The following is a 21604-nucleotide window of genomic DNA, read 5'->3' on the forward strand; positions in this document are numbered from 1 at the left end:
AGTAGTCTGGTGTGAAAAAGGAGTAAGGGATTATGTCAACTGCCCAGTCATCAGCAATCACTCTCCTACACATTCATCTGGGCTCTGAAAAGAGGTTTCAAATTACTTCCAAAATAATATCTATTATAGCGTCCTCTGGCAACAGTGGATACTAAAAATGAATGCTGCATTTACTGAAGCTGACGGAAAAGTGGGTGGGCAAGAATGCAGTCCCTAAGTTTGTGCAGTGTGTCCTTCTGATCATATCACCTGTGCTCTGCTGTCTTCCAATTCTACTCAGAGAAGCATCTCCTTCACTCTTCCTTTTTATGTTTCATTCTGATTTGCTTAGAGAATGCAGTTTTGCAGCTATCATCCCTTCCTGTACAATAGAAGAGTTTACTCTTCTTGAACCTTAGGAAATGCGTGTTACAGAGTAACCTCAGTTATAATCATACTGAGCTTTTATTTTCTGAGTTGTTTTTATCTTCTTTTATTGCCTGCGATATCCGCTTTGTCACACTTATAAATCTCCTATCATGAGAATGGTATAAAGCAACTTTTAATAACCAGTAGAGAACCCAAAAGAAAGGATATACTTCTGGATACAGTACACACCTCTGCCACAGCGTGAACAGTGGACAGCAGCTCAACCAATAGGATGGGACCAGCTGAAAGATGAGTTAATGTTTGAATTATGTGGCGATCAAAGAATAATGTTTTTTTTCTGGAATCATGCAATATCCAAAAGAAAAATATTTCTAAAAAAAACCAAACAAATCAAACCACCAAAACCCAACAAGAAAACAAAAAAAATTCCACTGCAGTTTTTTCAAAAGAAGAAACATATCCAGAAATTTCTTTTAATGAAAAAAACCCACTCACTTTTTCTTCAGAACACTAAGAAAGCAGGAAGCATAAATCTATTGGATTCTGCCTTAGAATTCCATTCATTAAATTGAAATAATATTGTTACATTTCAACTCACATGAGAGAAATAACCTTTGTAGTATAAAACTTTTTTCTTTATATATAAAAGAAAAAATTTTAGATAATCAGAGGACACTAGGCCTAAGTCAATATAACTTCTTACGAATTTTGATCCCCATTCCCCACTCTCATCCTCCATTTATATCCATTTAACATTCAAACCTCTGTTGTACTGGCACTAGTTTTTAGTTGTCTTGCAAATGGATCGAACAATTAAAAATCAAAACCATAAAAAGCCACTCCACAAGCATCAGAAGAAATTACTCCATCAGCCTGTATTAACACAAGTTTTATGCTATTTTCTACACACTGTTCCTAAAATGCCACCTTTCTCCTACTGATAAAATATCAATGCTGCTACAAAGGACTTCAGATAAAATTAGGTACTTCATACTAATTCTCTGCCATCAGTATTTCAATTAAACCAAGGCACTTGAATGCTAGAACTCATCCCAACCATTTAAATTATATATCCCCCTTTCAGACTTTGAATAGAAATGATTAACAAGTAATTTATGTGTTGGGAAAAAATTAAATATTTTGTATTGAGGAATGAGAGTTTATATGCTTTTTATAACCCTGTATATTAATGAATCATTCCTTTCCAAATGGATCTGAGTCACAGAACAGAGCTATAATAAATTTTAACTCAGTTATGGTTTCATTTTTTGCAGAAGTTACAGACAATTATGAGACACCTCAGTATTGCTGATGTGTAGAGTCACCTAAACAGAGCCCTGCCCACCCAGGTATTGGATCTCACAGAATATTCTGAGTTGGAAGGGACCCACAAAGATCATTGAGTCCAACTCCTGGCCCTGCACAGGACACCCCAAGAGTCACACCATGTTCCTGAGAGCACTGTCCAAATGCTTCTTGAGCTCTGTCAGGCTTTGTGCCATGACCACTTCTCTGGGGAGCTGTTCCAGTGCCCAACGACCCTTGGGGTGAAGAACCTTTTCCTGATATCCGACCTAAACCTCTCCTGACACAACTTCAGGCCATTTCCTCAGTCCTGTCACTGTAAGAGAAGAGATCAGTGTCTGCCCCTCCTCTTCCCACGATGAAGTTGTAGACTGCAATGAGGTCTCCCCTCAGTTTCCTCCTCTCCAGGCTGAACAGATCAAGTGACCTCAGCTGCTCCCTATATGGTTTCCCCTCCAGAGCCTTGACCATCCTTGTGCCTCTCCTTTGGACACTCACTAACAGCTTAATGGTTTTTTTATATTGTGGCACCCAGACCTGCCCCCAGCACTGGAGGGGAGGCTGCCCCAGAGCAGAGGAGAGCAGAGTGGGACAATCCCCTCCCCTGCCCGGCTGGCGATGCTGTGCCTGATGCCCCCCAGGGCACACTTGGCCCTCCTGGCTGCCAGGGCACTGCTGGCTCATGTTCAGCTTGCCATGGACCAGGACCCCCAGGGCCCTTTCTGCAGTGCTGCTCTCCAGCCTCTCATTTCCCAGTCTGTCTGTACACCCAGGGTTGCCCCATCTCAGATGCAGAATCCAGCCCTTGCTCTTGTTGAACATCATATCAATATGGTACATATTCATATCAATATGAACATCATATCATGTTGGTGATTATCTCATAAAAAAACGGGTGGTTAAAACTGAACACGCTGATATTCCAAGGCAACAGCTGTAAGAAAAGAGTTTTAAGTATTAGTCCTCACTGTAACTTTCATCTCTGCTTTTAAGCCTCTGCAGGTTTTGGTACTCAATATTTTGGGAGTTTTCCAGTTTGAAGCCTTAAAACTTTTGGGGACTCTTTTCTGAATTCTCAAATAAAGGTGGCAGCAGCAACCCCTTCCTCTTCAGAAGTATGTGGAGAAGCAGTAAAAATCCCAGCAGCCCAGCTACTTAGCAACATGAGTCACAGTGAACATTGTCTGCACCAATTCCACTTTAAATACAGAGTTCACTTAAAGGTCTTTATCCAGTTATTCAAAGCCAACTTGAACTTTGTACTTACTCAGGAGATAACTTCACCCTCTGTAACCACAGCCAATGAGAAGCATTTAACACTGTCTGATAGTAAAGACAGCCCATCAGTTGTGTCCAGAAAAAAAGTTTCTTGGGAACTAGACATTGATAAAGAATTGTTGCCCTCAAAAGCCCCAGAATTAATACTTTATATGAAGGGGTGTATTTCTTTCACAAATCTACGCTTGGTATTAGTGTGGTCTTCACATATGTACCAACATTGACTCTATAATGCACCCAAGGTAAAACAGGAAAAATAAACTTTTTTTCTTCCCTAGGGGGGAGGATGTAGAATGGAATTTCTTCTGTCTAGAAGAAAATGATGCTGACATTATCCTTTCATGCATGCACTCTCTTGATGTTGCAAGGTGCTTCCATAAAAAGGAGCAAAACAGAAGCAAAATTTCTGTTCTTTTTTACTGAGGCATTAGAGTCACAGTTATGCATCCATATTTCACTCCACTTACTAGATGCTCAGATTTGTAATAATAACAAGAAAGGAAGCTCCACATGGTGCAAGTAACTCATTGTGTCTTATATTACACAGAAAGGTCTCTTTGGAAAAATTACACAACAAAATGTTTAGTTTTTTTATTGTGTTTACTATGAATTATCACTGTCTAGAACCCATTTGAAAAAAATTATGAAAAAGAAAAAAAGACTGCTAAGTAAATATTTTCCTTCTTCATAGCCACAGACAAAAGACAGTATGTTTCCTCTTTAATACACTTTTTCCATTGTTATCAGACTAAGCTAAATCTTCTAATTTTTTAATTCTTATCAACAATTTCCTTACAGCACGTTCATTAGGAACACGTATGACTGTTTGAAGTAGTCTGGATTACAGCTTCTACCACCGAATCTCAATGTTCCATGAATGGAGGGCAATAGCTCAGTCACAACATATCTGAAGTGAAGGCAAGTAGCCTAAGGAAACACAGGGAGGGGAGGTAGTGAATGAATTTAATACACGTGGCACTGCATAATAAAGCATCATCCTAAGAATCCTCAGAGGAAGAACATTCCCAGGATTAAAAATTAAGTATTGAATTCGAAATAAAGAGGAAAAACAAGTTGCACAGATTTTAGCCTAATTTAATACTGACAGCTGCCTTCAGCTTAACTAATTTCCTGCAGATAAAAGTTCTACATACTACAAATATCAAGTAGACAAGCTTTTAAATTTCTTTCAAGACATTATAGATTAATGCTTTATTTATACATGTAAATGAACAGATTCACATCTGCACCTGCTGAAAACCTCCCTCCCCCCAAAACAAACAAACAAATTATAAATGATAATTTAAATTATTAGAGGACCAATGAGAGTTGGAAATCCATGTAACCATCCTAATATGAAGATGTTGGTAAAATGGTATTTGTTATTCTACTATCAGTTAGTTCCACAGCCTTTTACTCATGTATTTTATCCTTATCACCTTATCTACAGTAATTGCACTTTGGATTTGTGACACATTTCTGTGTTTTATTACGTATAATAAAAGTCAGACCGTAATCATCTGATGATTAGAAAGAACAGCTGCAACCACTACTAAGATGAACAGCTAGAGCCACTCTATGCACAGGGAGAGAGCAAGTTTGACACATGCTACCAACAGAAGAAAGATTCTTTTCTTTTCCTTTCCTATTGCAGCCTTCCATTGTAATGCTCCAATGTACAACCAACTCACATCATCAGACTTGTCTTTAAGGGCAACTGTAGCATCCATGTTCTTCCTGGAAGAAAGCTAAATGTGTGTCTTCCTGTCACAGAGGAGTTCATCATAAAGCTGTTATCACTTCATGTTCTTATCGACAGAAAGCAACAAATTCAAACAACAAGCAACAGCTGAGCAAAAATCAGTTTTTGGTCAAGAAGAGTTATGGCAGCTCCCTGGCAATAGGAGCTGTCTGGCACAGAAGTCTAATGGTTTTATGATTAAAACAGGATTTAGGGGCTAGCATCATGAAAATAATGACCTGTCATATCAGCTACCATATCAACAGCAGAAAAACTCCATTTTTATTTCATCAGAAAGGGCAGGCGTACACAATCCAAATCCTCAATGCCTCTGTTTGCTAGAAATTCACTGCCACTTCTAGCATGTAAACAGTGCTGCACAAAGCACCCAGGAGCTACATAATTCTCCTTTTTGTTTGGTTGGTTTGCGGGGGGATTTTTTTTGTTGCAACATTTTTCTTTTTCAAGTCACAACTGAAATCAAACAAAGTGTATGAAACTGAAACTACTGCAATATTGCAGAGATTTATATATCCCTACTGCCAACCAAATAACCTAAATCTCTTCTAGAAATGTGCATGGATCTATTTGTCAAATAAAGTCAAATTTGTGTTCATTTTGGAAAGGACACAGTGGGATTCTTAAAATTTGTCCATAGGAAGGATCAAGCGCAAATGAAGTTGAACTATTGTTAAAAAAAAAAAAAAAAAAATTACTGTCTTTAAAGGAATGCAAACATGATCTGCATGAATTTCAAGTACATCACCATTGTAAAACAAAGATTAAAATCACCTGGTGAAATACAGGCAAAATACCAGAATTTTATTCTGAAAAACCTATAATTTAAACTGACCCAGCAATCGTGCTTCAGACTGTTGCGAATTAGCACAACACGCACGTTAATGCTATTACAGGTGAGGCTGAGTCAGGCGGGCCGGCCTTAAACACAGAATTTGTTGTGATGCAAATTTGCTATATTAGTAAATACTGTAAGTTGAACGGCAAGTAAGAATAAAAGAAAGCCATGCAGGATCATTTTGATTTGCATTTGGGAAAATATTTGAAGTAGAGGCTAGACTGGTACCTGCAATATATCTGTAAAATGTGATATTTGGTCTAGATGAAAATACTTCACTGAACAGCTTGAAATTTCAGGGCCGACTTTGAAGATATCCGAATGTGGAGGTCAGCGAGATACAGGAAAAAACTTGCCATAGCTTCAGGATACATCCATGACATTTTTTAGTCACCACTATCATTGTACAACTGGGTATGTTCGAGTTTTATTTTACTCCAAAGTATGAGCAATATTTGAATTACTACAAGATTTAAAAATGGCTAATTATCTTAAGCTGATGTACTCCAGCATATTCTCTCATTGGCCCTAAGAGCTGACACTGCAGGGCACCACAGTCTACAGTGATGATGGAGAAAGCTCTGGCATTACCCAGAATGAGCGGCTTAAGAAACAGGTGGAGGAACTGAAAACTCTGACAATGACCACGGAAGATAACCTGTGAGGTTGTCTCATACACTACAGAAGGGAGACAATGATTTCCTGATACTGTGCACTGTTGCATAGAAAGTCTAATGTTCCCTGGATGCAGTTTTTACCTAGTTTCAGTCATATGTCAGAACTAAAGGTATAGAATTATAATAGATTAAACTTCATGTGATAGTTCATTCTCTCTTTTGTCATATAAACTTGCTTTTGGAGAAATTGTTGAACAGTCTACAGCAACAATACTGATTTGTGTGTTTCAAGATGGCAGAAACACAGTGAAGTAATAAATACTGTCGGATCTAGTCAATAAAAAAACCCTTAATTTTTCTACAGAGAGTACTGGAAGAAGTATACATAATTTTATTAGTAACTCTAGGAGGTAAGAAATGCAAGACATAACTCATAAAGAGATATTACTCTGGTAACTGGTAACCTACTTGACCTGTGTAGAATTATTTTACATATTTAATCTCTCTATGTTTTACTTATCTCCTCAACTTGTTATTTATTTATACTCCCTTCACATCAAACAAGGTGCAATTTCTCTTCCTTCGCTGAACTTGTTACTGAGATTAAAGTTCAGAGGAATCCTAGCTATGCTTTTTATTTTGGTTAAAATCAAAAATATAAATCTTTTTCAGAGAGAACTATAACTCTCTTTTTATTCTTCCCAGCTGAAAAGCCCAGTATTTTCTCGGTAGGACACATATCAGGAATTGCATTCATACAACTTCCTGGTATCCCTGCACAAATACGAGCACGATAAGATTACAACTGAGTGAAGATTGAGTGATTTATTACTATTTTTTGTCAATACTTTTGTATTTTGCACATTGTTTACTTAAAATAAATGTACTCCAATTAAAATAAAATTCTAGTTATAATATTATAAAATATTTTAACTTATCTTACTTCTCTTTTTGCAAGTGGACGCATGAGTCACCCTACCTGGATTTTCTGTCACTTGCCACATAACTCTGCCATATGCACAGAAAAGAAAAAGGAAGCTAAGTTTTCACTTAAAGAATTATTGCACAAAGGGAGTACACCCATTCAAGCAAACATATATTTATAGTAGTTAGTCTAATACTGACATGGCCTTGGTAATTACTCCCTTTAGAATTATGAAAGGAAGATGTTTATCCATCCGTTATAAACACCTTCTCCCAAATTAAGGACAAGTGTAAAAATAACCTCTAAAAGTTCAAATTTGTCATAAAAAGTTGATACAAGATGTAAAACCAATGGAATATCAGTTAATTAGAAAAACTGAAAGCAAGAATCAAGTCAAATGTGTATATGAGGTACAAAAAAATAAAGCTCAAACCAGAAAAACAAACAAAAAATTACTTTGAAACAAAAATATTGTGTGAAGTACCTCTCTGCGAAAGCATTAAAGGAGAATATGCCATTTAAATGACATATTTTATCTGCTACTTAATTTACCAAAGAGTCCAGACAATGTACCACTATTCACACATCAGGATTTTTTATGATGTGTTGCTGCGATAACAGACAGATACAGGATACAAGAGTTTAGGATCTCTCCTCTTTCACCCTCCCACAGGAAATATACATGTCAGTCCTACTGCCTCGCAAAACACCCAAAACATTATCAACCACATGGCTTGGTTCAGAACTACATTCACGCTGATGCCTCTCATGTCACGATTGTTTCTGTCCCAAATTACAAAGCCTTCAACAGAGAATCAGGGAAGAAAACAGAGATTCCACCAGTCCTACAGAAACCTTTGCCAGTGACTGAGCAAGCAGATACTTACTTAAGTCAGGGAAAAACCAGTACCAATAAAGAATGTCAATTAGCACAGTACTTTAAGTGCTGTTTTTCACAGACAACTTGACAATTTAAGGCCACTGAAATATTGTAGAGTAGCATGTGGGTTTGTCTTGAACAGGGATGTAGTACCTCATGTCATGACCTGAATTCTGCTTCAGGTAACTTACTCACCAAAATTTTCTCTGTAAAAATTAGACATTCATAATTCTAACATTGTGTCAAGAATATTTTCCCAGATGTCAAAACTTTTACTTGAGAGGGAGATTAAATATACCATATTTTTGTGTTGTAGTATGTCTATGGCCTAGATACTGAATGCAGAAGTAAAAATGGGAGCACCCCAGAGCTTTCAAGCATGAAAACCTCCTCTGGCACTATAAAAAAACCCCATAAACCAACACTTTAAAAGATGCATTTTATAAATAAATTAATGTGCAAGTGTCAATTTTTGCAAAACTCAAGCAATATATTTTTTTTTCATACCCCAACACCTCCTTTCAGAATCTCCTAAGTGAAAGTAACTTACTTGCAAATGTCATCTTCTGGGTCCTCAAGCCCAAATCTTTCATCAAAAGTAAGCTGTATCCATACGTTTTCATCAAGTGCTACTAATCTCCACACTAGCACAGTGTTGCGTGGGTACGTGTGTGGAAACTTGGGGCTGTGAATACTTCCATTAGTAGTCACAGTTATTATCTTCTCATGGTGAGGATCCTGCACACCTACAGCAAGGACAGAAAACAGAGGTATCAATACTCATTCCTTCTGCTCTTCCTGAAGTGTTTGTATAAGTATGCACAGATAGAGACACTTTTGTTTTGTTTTCTTCATCTTGCAAGAATTTCTCCTTGAAAAATCCATACAGTAACAACACAAGAGTCGCAAGTATTACTTTGCTGGCAAAAAGTTATTCAAACCCAACTTTCAACTGCTCTTTAGAAAGCAGAACCGAAGTTCAAGTGGAAATAAGAGAAATGTGACTGCAAAGTCCCAACTACAAGACTGGACTTCTCAAGTCCACCAGCCCAAGGGCTACATCATGCAGCCTGCTGACAGCTTCAGTTCTTTATTACTGGAGATTGCAGAGATCTCACAAGGCTACAGGGAGAGGTCTGCTCAGATCTACAACAAAAGGGATGATTCGAATTTGTCTTTTGCTAGTGGAGACTGTTTGATATTTATTTGGTCCAGTTTGATGACTGCCCCCTTCCTGAGGACTGTATCAGAGCAAAGTTGTCCCTACAGAGGACTGAAAGTGGGACATGCTTGAGGAAATTTGGGCAAGTCACCAAGCATAAGAAATAGGCCATTTACAGACAAGCCTCAATCAAGGGCACTCCTCAAAATTGTTCAAAACATTGTTAGATTAAATACATGTAAAATTAAATGAATGTTTCACAACATGTCAGGAAATTAAGTCAAAAGAAATAAGGCAACTATGTTTGATTTTTAAAGCCCACAGTAACAATGAAACTACTGAAAAAACCTCTACAGGTTATGGATTTGTAACTGTGAGGAGTTAACCAAAAGAAAAGGACTCTGGTGAGCAGCAGCCATGCCTTTCAGAGTCCCAAGAATTATCTTCACAGTAACTCAAGAAACCTCATTCTCTAAAGCATCCAATATTCACAAGAATGCATATTCAGCTGCTGGGATCAGCTCATATTGGGTATTTGGCAGTAAAAAAAAAAAAAAAGGTATTGACCTAATCTTAATACATTTTAACATTGTGACATATGACGATGAGATTGCTAAACAATGAAAATTTATTTCCATAAGCATATCAAATGAAAACCATCTCTTTTTTGCTATAGCACATGACTTTTATCATTTTCATCTTTTTCTAAAACCTGTATATGGTCAGATTGATATTTCACTCTATTAAATTATAATATTTTATAGGAATTCCTATAGTAAATTATAGGAATTCTCAATGGAACCTATTAATAACTTTTGTAACAAAATAAGGTTGTACTTTTGTACTGGAGAGTTAACTTTACTTTCTTTCCAGCTATTCATTGGTTTTTTTCCAGTTATATGTTTTACCTTATTTTTCTGACTTTTTTTTTTATAACCAGCATTATGATAAACATTCATTTGAAGTTATAAAAGACATACATACTTCAGTCTACTATGAAAATACATAGTGCAATTCTGCCTTATTATAGCCACATATAAATCTGGATAGCTAAATGAATGCAGTGCAAGAAAAGAAGGCCACAGAGACTGCGTTGCTATCTTAAAAGAATTAATCTATACTTAAATATAATTTAAAGCCTGACAAACTTTTGCTTTCTATTCTTCTGGACTTGTGCCTTCTACTTGTGGTATGAAAATGGTAAATTTTCTTTTGAGTAGAATGTCTTCCTATAAAAAACTAATGGAGTGTGGTCCTGCCAGTACCCACACACACTTGCAAAGGACTGACTGCAGTAAGAGAGGACAGCACGCAGTAATAATAAAAATAGGCACAAAACCAGAATTCCTAATTTAGATACTTCATTGGGTTTTTGTTAGCTGAGTCACAAACATTTTTCTATAATGTACAGTCTGTCAGCTGAGAGCTGCATGCTAAACACAGGAGCTAACAATAATAAAAATTACTTTCCCAGAGATTAGTGCACCAGAGTGCTATTTCCAAAGTATTCAAAGGACCACCATTTGAGATAAACATGTCAAAGTGTGGTATCTGATGACACTACGCTTAGTGGTACATTTTGTCTTTAAAAGCACAAACAGGATTACAAACCATGATATATTTCCCAACATATTAAAAGGTGTTTTCTTTTGCATCATCAGGGCACTGATAACAACAGCACTGCAAGTAAGGACTGTAAATAGTCTAGGCATACCAAATGAGAAGTCAATAAAAAGGGGAAAAGGAATGAAGAGATATCTACTAATTTAGTGAACTGCATCTCCAGTACCTTCAAGCTCCTCCGTTTGCAACGGAAAAATATCTATTTACTTTACACACAACAGCGTTACATGAACATATCCAATTCCCACACACACCACTTGCTCCATTTCAAATATTTGCTTTTGCACAGTGGAATTTCTTCTCTTACAAAAGAATTACTTTGTATGACTACAAAGGCAAGTAATTGCTGTCACCGGAGAATGAAGGTTGTTATTTCTCTTTAGATAAGCTGCAATATCCTTTTTTTATCTGGTCTACATAAATTGTACCAGTGTACCTCAAAAATGCTAGCCTTTTTCTACTGAGTTCATGGATGGTCTGAAAATTTCTTTGAGTAGACTGCATGAAAAGCACAGCTACCTGTGCATGGCTAAGAGGAAACTATAGTTTCTGTTCTTTGTGGAACGACTTTGCAATTCCTGGCTTTATTTTAGGTATAAGTCAGTCCAAGTTACACTAAAAAGGCAGTAACAAGCTCACTCAGATTTACAGCAGTCAGCTGTAGAACTCCAAAGCTATATTTATAGCTGCTGTGGTCTGCCTGCCTTTCTAAGAACAACCATCCACCCCACCCTCACCCTGATCTCCCTCCACTGTCAAAAAAATAAAAAAAAGGAAAAAATAGAAAAAAAATTACTGTACAAACAGCATTGTATAAATCTGAAGCATCAGTTTAGGTGAGGATTGAGGTAGACAAGGCACCATCTCAGCCAGGAGACAACAATACCACACTGGGAAAATGGGGAGGGCCAAAACAACATATTTGCATCTTCAGTAAAAAGCTTCAGCAGACGATGAGCAACTAAGATCATCTTCAGGGGAAAGTCCTGGAAATGAGTCAAACTAGACAGGAAAAATCCCTGAGTTGACCCAGAGATATGACACGGTTACACTTATTAGGAAAGGACAGCACACACTTAACATAGCCTGAAGTTGAAGAATGAGTCACCACAGTCGTCTTTGATGTGGTACAAGATGCTATCACCAGATTTATACATCTATCAATGCAGAAAGTCTGCCCCTGAAAATTACAAGATTCCAGGCATTCTGAAAGCACGGCAGTGCCTAACCCTTCCACCAATGTAGTTATGCAGATGAAAAACCAGAGTATCACCAAACAGATCAGCAGATGCCACTGTAAACTGAAATTAAACCCACCCACTAGACAAGCTCATTCCTGTCTACTTCAAAGTAAGTCTCTTCCCCCATGGGCACAACACATTTCACAAAGATCAGTGCTGACACTTTTTAAATATAGCAAATACCTCCTTCTTTGTACATTGTAATCTCTACATTTTAGCAAGGGTCATGGTTAAAACTCAGACAAATTGCATGCAGTTCAGGAGAAGAGGAACTCTAGAAGAAGAGTGGAGCACCATGGGTGGAATAATGACCTCAGCACTGATTCACTTAAAAGGTAACAGAGTACTGGTAAAATTAATTTCTAAATCCTTTTGCTACAACTACACTTATTTCACAACAGGACAACAGTACTGCTAATCACACAGTCTTAATATATATTATTTGGTTGATTTAATCTGATAGACCTAAATTATGAAAAAAACCTTTTAGGCCTTCAGAAAGAACATTAGCTCATGCGTGGCTATCACTGCTTAAAAACAATAAAGCCAAATTCAAACATAAAAAAAGTCTTAACTCCAAATATTTACCAATAAACATTAGAAATTTTTCAGGTATACAGCAATGTTGCAGTTTGTGAATTTTCTGTTCTAAAACTGAGAAACAAAAGTTGCCAGTAACTCATTGGTCATTACCATAGAACTTCAGAGGGAAGAAGGGTTTTTGAATTAATTGAAAGGATTTCCGGACAGCAATCCCGTGTAATTTTTACAACATACCCATCTGTACAAAAACTGAGACTTTGTAGAAGGAATTCTTTGAAATGTAACATAACATGCTATTTCTTCCTCTTTCACCAGACTTTCAAGAAGCAGTACACCTGCTTTGAAAAGTAGTAACTCAAGGTATACAGGACCTTCTGTCCTGTCTCTGATTCAGTTGCCTCCAGGCACTTCTTAGCTATTATCTGAATACAACAGCCAAAAGAAATTTAACTCTTTTGCCAGGCACAAAAGAAAAACTGGGAAATCATCTGTTATTGGCAGAAAATTGAAGACAAATACCTCTGTTCTATATTGTTTGCATATAAAATGGCTATCAGAGCAAAGTCACTCAAAGTCATACAAATGCTGCTGTGCAGAGACCTCTGAGACCTCTGAGACCTCCAGTCCCAGCTCCTGCTTAGGTTACAGTTCCCACTCACACCAGAGCAGCACATTCATTGGAGGGTTGGCATTTTCTAGACAATGCTCAAAGCCCCTCACAGATGGAAACTCCACAGCACCTTGGGATAACTTGTTCCATTGCTGCACTACCTCTCTAGGTTAGATGTTTTTCCTAATGTCCAATTTGATCCTCTCAAGCAGCAATTTTTAGCCAAGATTTTTCTGTTGGTTTTGAGGAGGTTTTTGTGCGGGTTTTTCTGTTTTTTCTGGGGGATGGGGGGTGGGGTTTGGTTTGTGTTGGGTTTGTTCTTTGGCTTTTTTGATGGGTTTTTTTTCAGGATTTGTTCTGGTGTTACACTCTGTACCTTCTCCCAGGAACAGTTTAACTTGTCCACCCCTTGCAACTGCTCTTCAGGCAATTGGGGGCCTGCTATGCCTGCCTCACAGCCTTCCCTTCCTCCGACAAAACAAGCCCAGACTCCTCACTGTCCACTCACCACCTGCCACCAACTAGCTGAGCCTTCAAGCCTGGCCATCCAGCCAGTTTTCAACCTATCCAAGCAAGCACTCTATTCTTCCAAACATTGTGCCTCAAGCAGCACAAGAAATGTTTTTGAAGCACACATTGTTTGCTTTCATCATCAACTTTTCCAGTACTAAGAAAAAGAAAACTTAATACCGACTTGCTGTATCTCATAAGAGAGCTTCCCTAAGCAGTACAGTCTGTGGCTTTTCTGGGATACACTTCTTGAGACAGATCTTCCGTGGATTTCTCCATTTTCACTTGCTTCTATGATACAGCTACCTATTTTAAGTCTTGACATGATTCTTCAGGTATTAGTAAGAAATTAGAGATGAGCACTACCCATAGTACACACACACACAATATACATGTGATCTGTCAACTATCACAGCATCATAAATGCAACCTCTAACTAGAAAGATGACAATTTGCACATTTACTAAAATTGGAAAACGTAACAAGTACAATTTATAAAGTATTGCATGGATATAAAGTAACAAACTAGAAATGTGTAAGAGAAAGATTACATTTTGTTTACATTACTCCTCCCTCTGACACGTACTTAACTCACACACTTGGAAAGGCATGTGAAAAAATTCTAGTTCACACAACTCAAGATGACTGTATGGAAGAACTGTATTTTTTTTTTTAAATCCTACAATTTAACCTATTCCTTTTTTCTTCAGTTACTATTTTGAGATCAAATTTGTACTGTTACCTTAGGCACTGAATATCATACACTATTTGACTGCTGGCTAAAGGTCTTTCTGCCTTTCACATTTTGTTAAGAACTGAACACAGATGAAGTGAGCAGAGAAGAAAAAGCTTTCTAATTGATCTTCAGGAACCCTCAGTTTTGGCAGCTGGCCCAACAGGGAAGGACAAAAGGAAGAAAGCGAGGACAGAGGGGTGGAGGGGGAAAAGACATAAATGGGCAACAGAGCACGGAACTGCAGTAACAGATTTAATAAAGTTTCAGAAGAGCTATGTGACTTAATGTCCTGCAAAAGATAATAATGACTAATCAGAAAGTAACAAACCTTTTTTGATTCAAAATCACATCAAGAAACAGAAATGAATTTCTACTTTTACTTTACAAGCTTATACTATATAACCTTAAAGTATTCTGCCAGCACTTTGCCTAGTACTCTGGCTTCTGCTCAAAGAAGAGAATGGCAATTAAACAGGGGTGGCTTTTTGGTGGTTTTTTTTGGTTGGTTGGTTGGTAGGTTGGTTGGCTGACTGCTGTTGGTTTTTTTTTCCTGCATAGTAGATCTTCTTCCATTAAAAGTAACCTCTACTGAGATCTGTTTTCAGACCAAATTCTTTCGGAACGCAGTCTTGGTCCTGAACTTCTCAATATCTTTTAAAACTAGATAAATACTACATTTTAGCCAAGATAAAGAATTCCTTTTGCTAAATGTTAGATGAGGTAACTTTTTGCTGTTATCACATGCTTAAAGATCTAATTATTGTAGAGTGTTTCAATAAACTTTTATTCCAATGTCCACAGGTAAAGCCTTGGCTACACTGGAACTGATATTAAAGCCCCTGCTGACTTGACTATGAAAGGAATTTCAACTATACTAAATACATAAACCTGCTAGAATTATGGTATAATAGACTGATAATAAAATGATCTGCTTTATTCATCCTGAAATAAACAGCATTATTACTACATTGCGTATTCATAAGACAAATACATATTCTGGTCATTCAAAAATTAACAAAGAACTCTGCGATACAGCAATTAGCAGTTAAAGTTATTACAGCAACATCCTTCTTTTCTCTTATGGATAAAATAAATACCAAGCTTGTCCTTTTGATATTTATTGCGCATTTTTCCTTGTCTCAGTGGTTTTTTCCTAGAAAAATTATTATTCAGTAAGTAACTATCATATAATATACAGTCTCTAGTCAAGGATTTCTCCCTCTCTCTGCCCTCTAGCTTGAGTGACCAGCGTCATCTCGAACAGAAAAGGCATCACTTAAGTAAAGAAAATTCTGGCCTCTTTCCACAACCAATATTATTAACATATTTATCAAATTAATCCAGGATTATGATTTTGTTTCTGGAGGTGCAAAGACATAAGCAGGAAAAGATATCAAATGTCCATCAGAAAGTGTTTTAGAAGTTTTAAAGGCACTATATTATAGTTAATTCCATTCCCATTTTTCTTCACTTTGAATGATTTACAATTGATTTATATTTGCAGTATGGTCTCTGAATGTCAAAGAAGTACCTGAAGTGTGATGACAAAAACAAAACCATAACAAAATAGAGGGAGAAAGAGTGGAAAGGAGAAAGGAAAATGAAAACATAGTGAAAACCGTCATTCTGAGTAGATCACTCCCCCTACCATTACAAGGACTGGCAGATAGCAAACAGCTGCATGATCAATAGCATCCAGGGCAGACAACAAATGTAATCAGCCTAAATACCTGGCCTTCACTCATCAGCACGAGCTCTTTGTGACTTCCTCATCTTCCTACAAGACCACTCTTAATATTTTTCTTTTCTGCTATCTTCCAGAGCATCAGTATGCTACGTAACATTTTTTATGTTTTCTGTTTCCTATTTTCTCTTCCCCTGTGGAAGGGGGAAGCGTTTTACATAATCTCCACTCACAAGTCCCTCTATGCAAAATTATTTCAATAGATACTGAAAATTGTTGAAGCTGAAGCAAAGCCTAACTGCATACAGTGATGGATCCATTTTCCTGGTTCATCTTGTAGAAGGCTAGAACATCAGATTCAGTCTTCTTTAATAATGACCAGGTAAAATGGGCAGTCCTGAACGATAACAAAACTCAGGAAGGGAAAAGTTTTTGAAAGCTACTCACCCAGGTTTTAACACACACATGATTAAATGGTGTGGGATAGAAGGAATTGCAAGTCTCCTTGGAAAAGTACAACTTGCTATACGTGAAAAAAAATCTCAGTATAAAGGTCACGCAGGAACATTTAATGCTGAGAGGGACCAGGAAGTAAGCACGAACAGTTAACCAGGAAACCAGGAAAAGTTTTGCCCAGCTGGAGATATTTATATCTACTAAGAGATAACAAGGTCATTTATTTACTTTATAAAGAAGGAAAAAAAAAGTATTTTTAATGTCTTACGTGTTTGGGAGGTTTGTGTGAAGAAATATTAGTATTTTCAAATCTGTAATCTTTCCCATTCTGCTACTAAAAATAAGTGTTTCTTTTTTCCTATGGGAACTGATTTAGGAAAGTTTTGAAAAACATAATTCTGAAATGTAAACAAACATCAACAGGAAGTATAACTATAAATAGTATCTACAGCAACAACAGAAACTCAAGTGAATGTAAAAATCATCACATATAAATGTTCAAGCCCAGCACTTCCAATTTGTTTTCAATTTTATTACAACAGCGCTTACAAGCTACATCCAAAATTAGCTTTGTTAGTACTGGAGACCACACACATGCCCACACAGTATCAGTCAGTCTGTCTTGAAAAGCTGTACATACCAGCAGAGATAGGAAGGGACAGAGAAACAGAGCATTACCCTGAGTATTACCCTGATTTTCCAGACTGTGCATGGCACAGAGTGGTTACAAGTGCAAGAAGATAACTTCAACAAAACAGTAAAATGAACCTGAATTTCCTTTCATCTCCATTAAAAGCATTAGTTTCAATGCCATTTATTAAAAGCTACTTGTAGCTCATTTTCTAATACTAGCTATGGCTCTTTATATGCTTTTAAATGCATGTGATTCATGTCCTTTATAGACAAAATTCTTTAAAATCCAAACCGTTTGAAACTTTCACTTCTTAAGTCAGACCTTGCTGAAAAGCAAGGCTTAATTTTATTGTGTCCCTTTTCTTTATGGTGCCTTCAGTTTATATTGTGCAGCACTTGTTAAGAGAAGATACTAGTAAACATTTGGGAAAAAGATTATCCATGGTCCATGTGGAATTCAGTCTGGATAAATAGACTCTATGGATACGGTATGTGTTAAACAGCTCTCTCTCATTTTAGGTATTATTCAGAATGAAAAAAATAACCCCAGCCTGATCATGTTTCAAGAGGTGGAAAGAAGAAAAAAAAAGATAAAACTACTACCCTAATCCTTAGAAATACCAGCCCTGAAATGCTTTAGTTTGCTGTTTGCATTGTTCTGGTATTTGCATAGATTTTATTTTTTTAATTCCTCACACAGTGGAGTATGTTGTAAATATAGCAATGCAAACATTTATAAAGGTCATCAGTCCTATTCTAAGTTCTGAAAAGAAAGTGCTACCCAAGACCATTTTGAAAAGCATTACTGCAAACACTTTTAGTCAGAAAATTACAGTGATGAGGTCATGTAAGAGAGGATGTAAAAGAAAACCAGAGATTTAAGAGTTTGTGTGCTACAATTGCAGGCATGAATGCAGCACATGTAGGGCTAGTTCTACCTACAGAACAAGAGTTACTATAAGAATGAAGCCCATGTGCCATTCAGTTCAGAGGGTCCTAAGCAAAACTCTTATTACAGAAGTGACATTGTTACTGGAAACCTCCAAAAGCCAGCTGAAAATTGTCCCAGGCTTACCTCACATGTACACAATATGTACCTCCAGTATATCCTCGTGTTAAAAAGGCAAGAGAAACAAAGAAAATATTACAAATAAATAACTTAGCATCTCCTTACATATTTTCTGAACTGGGCTACACCATACTTCCAAATTCAGAGACAAAAAAAATTACATCTTTAATGTCCATTTAAGCAAAGAAATCTTTTAGCTGGTGTTATCCTGTTAAAACAAAGCTTCTGGAATAATATGGTGTCTTTGGCTTACTAAAATTTGATTTCTAGCAGGTGAAGTGATCATGTCCTATCAATACAGATCTGCAGAGACAAATGCAATGCAACTGTTACTGAAATGGAAGAGTATTTTCTAGTGTTGCATGATTTAACCTTCCATTCAAAGATATTAGAAATGAGTGTTTCAAGTTTGATTTTGTTTTGCGTTCTGTCTGTCTGAAGGTCTTCCAGTTCAGTAACAGTTGCATTGCATTTGTCTCTGCAGACCAGTATTTGCATGTCTAGAAGAAATTTAGAAAGGAAACACAAGTCCAGCTACAGCAGACAGTCTGTTGTTCTGCAAGGACAAAATGAGAAAGTTTTGTACAGTATAAAATCACCATATGGAGAAATAATATTTTTTATACCTCTGTTATCATGCATCTCTGATGCTGCTGGCTATTGAACTCACATATACTTGAAAACCAAGGATCTGTTCTTACAGACCGACCACAATGGCAAGCATCTGATATTTAGACAAACTGATGAGAATTTTCTTAGGACAGAGAAATTTTCTAGCTTCAGGGAGAGAACTCTTGCCACTCTCTCTAAGTAACTCGCCATTTTCAGGTAATTTCAGGTGGTACAAGCCTAACTGATCATCCAGCCTTTACTCTTCAGGGAAGTCAGATGAACAATAACCTCACATTTGCAAATAATTTATCCTTATTTTCCTGTGACCTTTGTATTTTTCCAAAGACCATAAAGGCATAATAGAGCATCCATAAGAAACCTGTACCCCCTAGGCTAGTGTATTGCACATGGTATTTTATGTAAAAACACTTCCAAAAGACCCTTTTGCTAATCTAGTATAGCAGGTGTCTTTGAGGAGGACTGACAGCAGGGCCCAAGCACCATCAGTCACAATTTATGCCACTGAAAAGATTATATGCAGTGCTGCGGTCCTCAGAAACCTATTGCAATACTGATTTAGGCTTCATTCCCCAAAGCTGCCAATGTTCACCTTATTTCCCAGCTTAATTTATGATTTTATTTGTTCACACATAATTTATGATTTTTTTCATACAATAAGCTCAAGCTTGTATCACTAGATGATTTAGTGTTTTTTTCTGCTGTCTTTACTACAAAAATCTTCTAAGAGAGTTATGTTTAATCCAATATCAAAAAGCTCTATATAGGTTCATCTGAAAAAAGCTTCACAGTTATAATATGAAAAGTGACATTTGAAACTCTTAAGTCACTCAGATATCCTTAGTTTCAGATAAGTTTCCCATTTATCCATTTAACGTTTTTAAAACTATACAAGTTTTAAAACATTGAAACTTTTAAAACTGTGATCTTCCCAAGGGTCTTGGCAATGCTGTACAGAGCTACATTCCTTTAACATAATTTGGTCAATCAGCACTGCACCAAAAGCTACTGCTCATTTTGAAATCCAGCATGAGAAGTACGCTGCTTTCCACAACAGTCATGTCCTCAGTGTCACTCAGGATCAGAACTCAGCCAGACCCGTGACTTTACCTTTCTAAAAACTTTAACCTTTGCCAAACCATCCATACCACCCTTCAGTATTCTTCAAATTCTTTGGAAAACACAGACAGGCATAGGGGAGGGTTGGGGGAAATCAATGCCTAAAATGCATTTTGGTTGCAGTGTCCCTGCAGTCCTGGAGAACCTGCAAACAAAAAGGAAAGCAGACCCTTAGCAGTGAAGCTCAAAAACTGCCCAAGCCAATTGGCTTCAGTCTGGACAAAAAGGCTTTGCCTTAAGAGTCAGTGGTAGAACAAACAGTGATGTGTGATGGAAGCCCATCTTTCCACCAATAAATAAGATCTGCTTTCCTGATAATTTATCCTAGGTGAACAGTAAACTAGGTTAGGATACTTGATGAAAACCACTTTCCAGTCTCTTCACTCCCTTTTCGGAAGGGGTTTTGGATGCCAGTTTTGGCTAAATTTGTATTGTCATTTGAACTCCTTGGGGAGAAAGGTAGAACTATTAATTTCACAGGCACAGAACTGCATTTCTTAAGTGCAGTTTGGACAAGCTGAATTCAAAGTTCACATCACATCACATGAGTCTCAAGATAAGAAGGAAATTAAATGCCAGAACTCTGTTTACCAAAAAGAAGTTAAATAGAAAGCATTTTCCCCTAGTTACACTTGGAGTCACAACGGAACCTCTCAAGTGTTAATCCCCATGCTGTAATTGTAAGAGTTATATATATTTTAAAATAGAAGAAAACTACAGTAATTTCAATTAAATGAAATTGTGCCTTATATTAAGGCACTGCCTTTTTCCAGGGCATAGCAGCAAGTTACTGTAGGAAAGGGAACAGCTTTTATATTCACATCTTGATGCACACTTCATTTATAATTTTATGCCTAGGAATTCCAACGCATCCCCAACAGAAGGAATTTATCAACAGCTTCAACACTAGTAGGTGAAGCTAGTAATTCAATTGCAAAACAAACAAGGTAGGAGTATGATGCCCTCAAGCTTATGCCTTCATGTAAATGAGAAGGAACAGAACAATTAATACATGCATAATCTAATCCAGCACTGCAATTAATGGGATGGCTGAATCACTTGGTGATAAAAGCTCTGCAATAACTAAACATACATATCTTACACACGATGGCTGAAGAAGAAAGGAAATACTTCTCATATCTAATCAGCTTCCCTCTGCAGAATTTTAGCAATATCAGTGTCTAGAAACTTTGATGGTCCATAATTTTGTTTACTCAGTCCACCATAGCATTGCACAAAAAAGAATTCTATACATGTAGAATGCTTAAGATTAATCTGAAGTTTGTTAATTAATTGCTTACTGAAATTTTTAGCCATGTTAATATTTTCTTCTTATTTCCAGGAACCTTAGCAGAAGTCTATTTTATTAAAACCTTGCACAATTAAAAAAAATAATAAGTAGAAAGGTCCAAAGTGCTATGGCAGCTGTTCTGTTTGAAATTGAAAGCTTGAAGTTAAGATTATAATATGCCACAGGTAAAGTATTATCTGCTCATCAAAGTATCACTGCTATAAAGAAATATAAAACACCAGATGCCAAATGTTGACTACCTCCACTATGAACCTGAATAAGAACCAAAGACTGCTGAATGAAAATCAACTGAGAATATGCTTAGG

At 36.9% G+C, this 21604-nt stretch overlaps 1 long non-coding RNA gene across 1 annotated transcript; it reads right to left on the bottom strand.

The window, feature by feature from the left end:
* Window positions 1–8492: 8492 nt before the first annotated feature.
* LOC108449320 lies at window positions 8493–20127 on the bottom strand. The gene is made up of 3 exons (XR_001865477.1): window positions 19979–20127; window positions 18725–18794; window positions 8493–8717 (listed from the first exon to the last, which is right to left on the bottom strand). It is a non-coding gene; the product is annotated as an uncharacterized LOC108449320 (long non-coding RNA).
* Between the last annotated feature and the right edge of the window lie 1477 nt (window positions 20128–21604).

This window comes from Corvus brachyrhynchos, unplaced genomic scaffold, assembly GCF_000691975.1.
Source record: "Corvus brachyrhynchos isolate BGI_N302 unplaced genomic scaffold, ASM69197v1 scaffold249, whole genome shotgun sequence".
Taxonomy (NCBI): Eukaryota; Metazoa; Chordata; class Aves; order Passeriformes; family Corvidae; genus Corvus; species Corvus brachyrhynchos.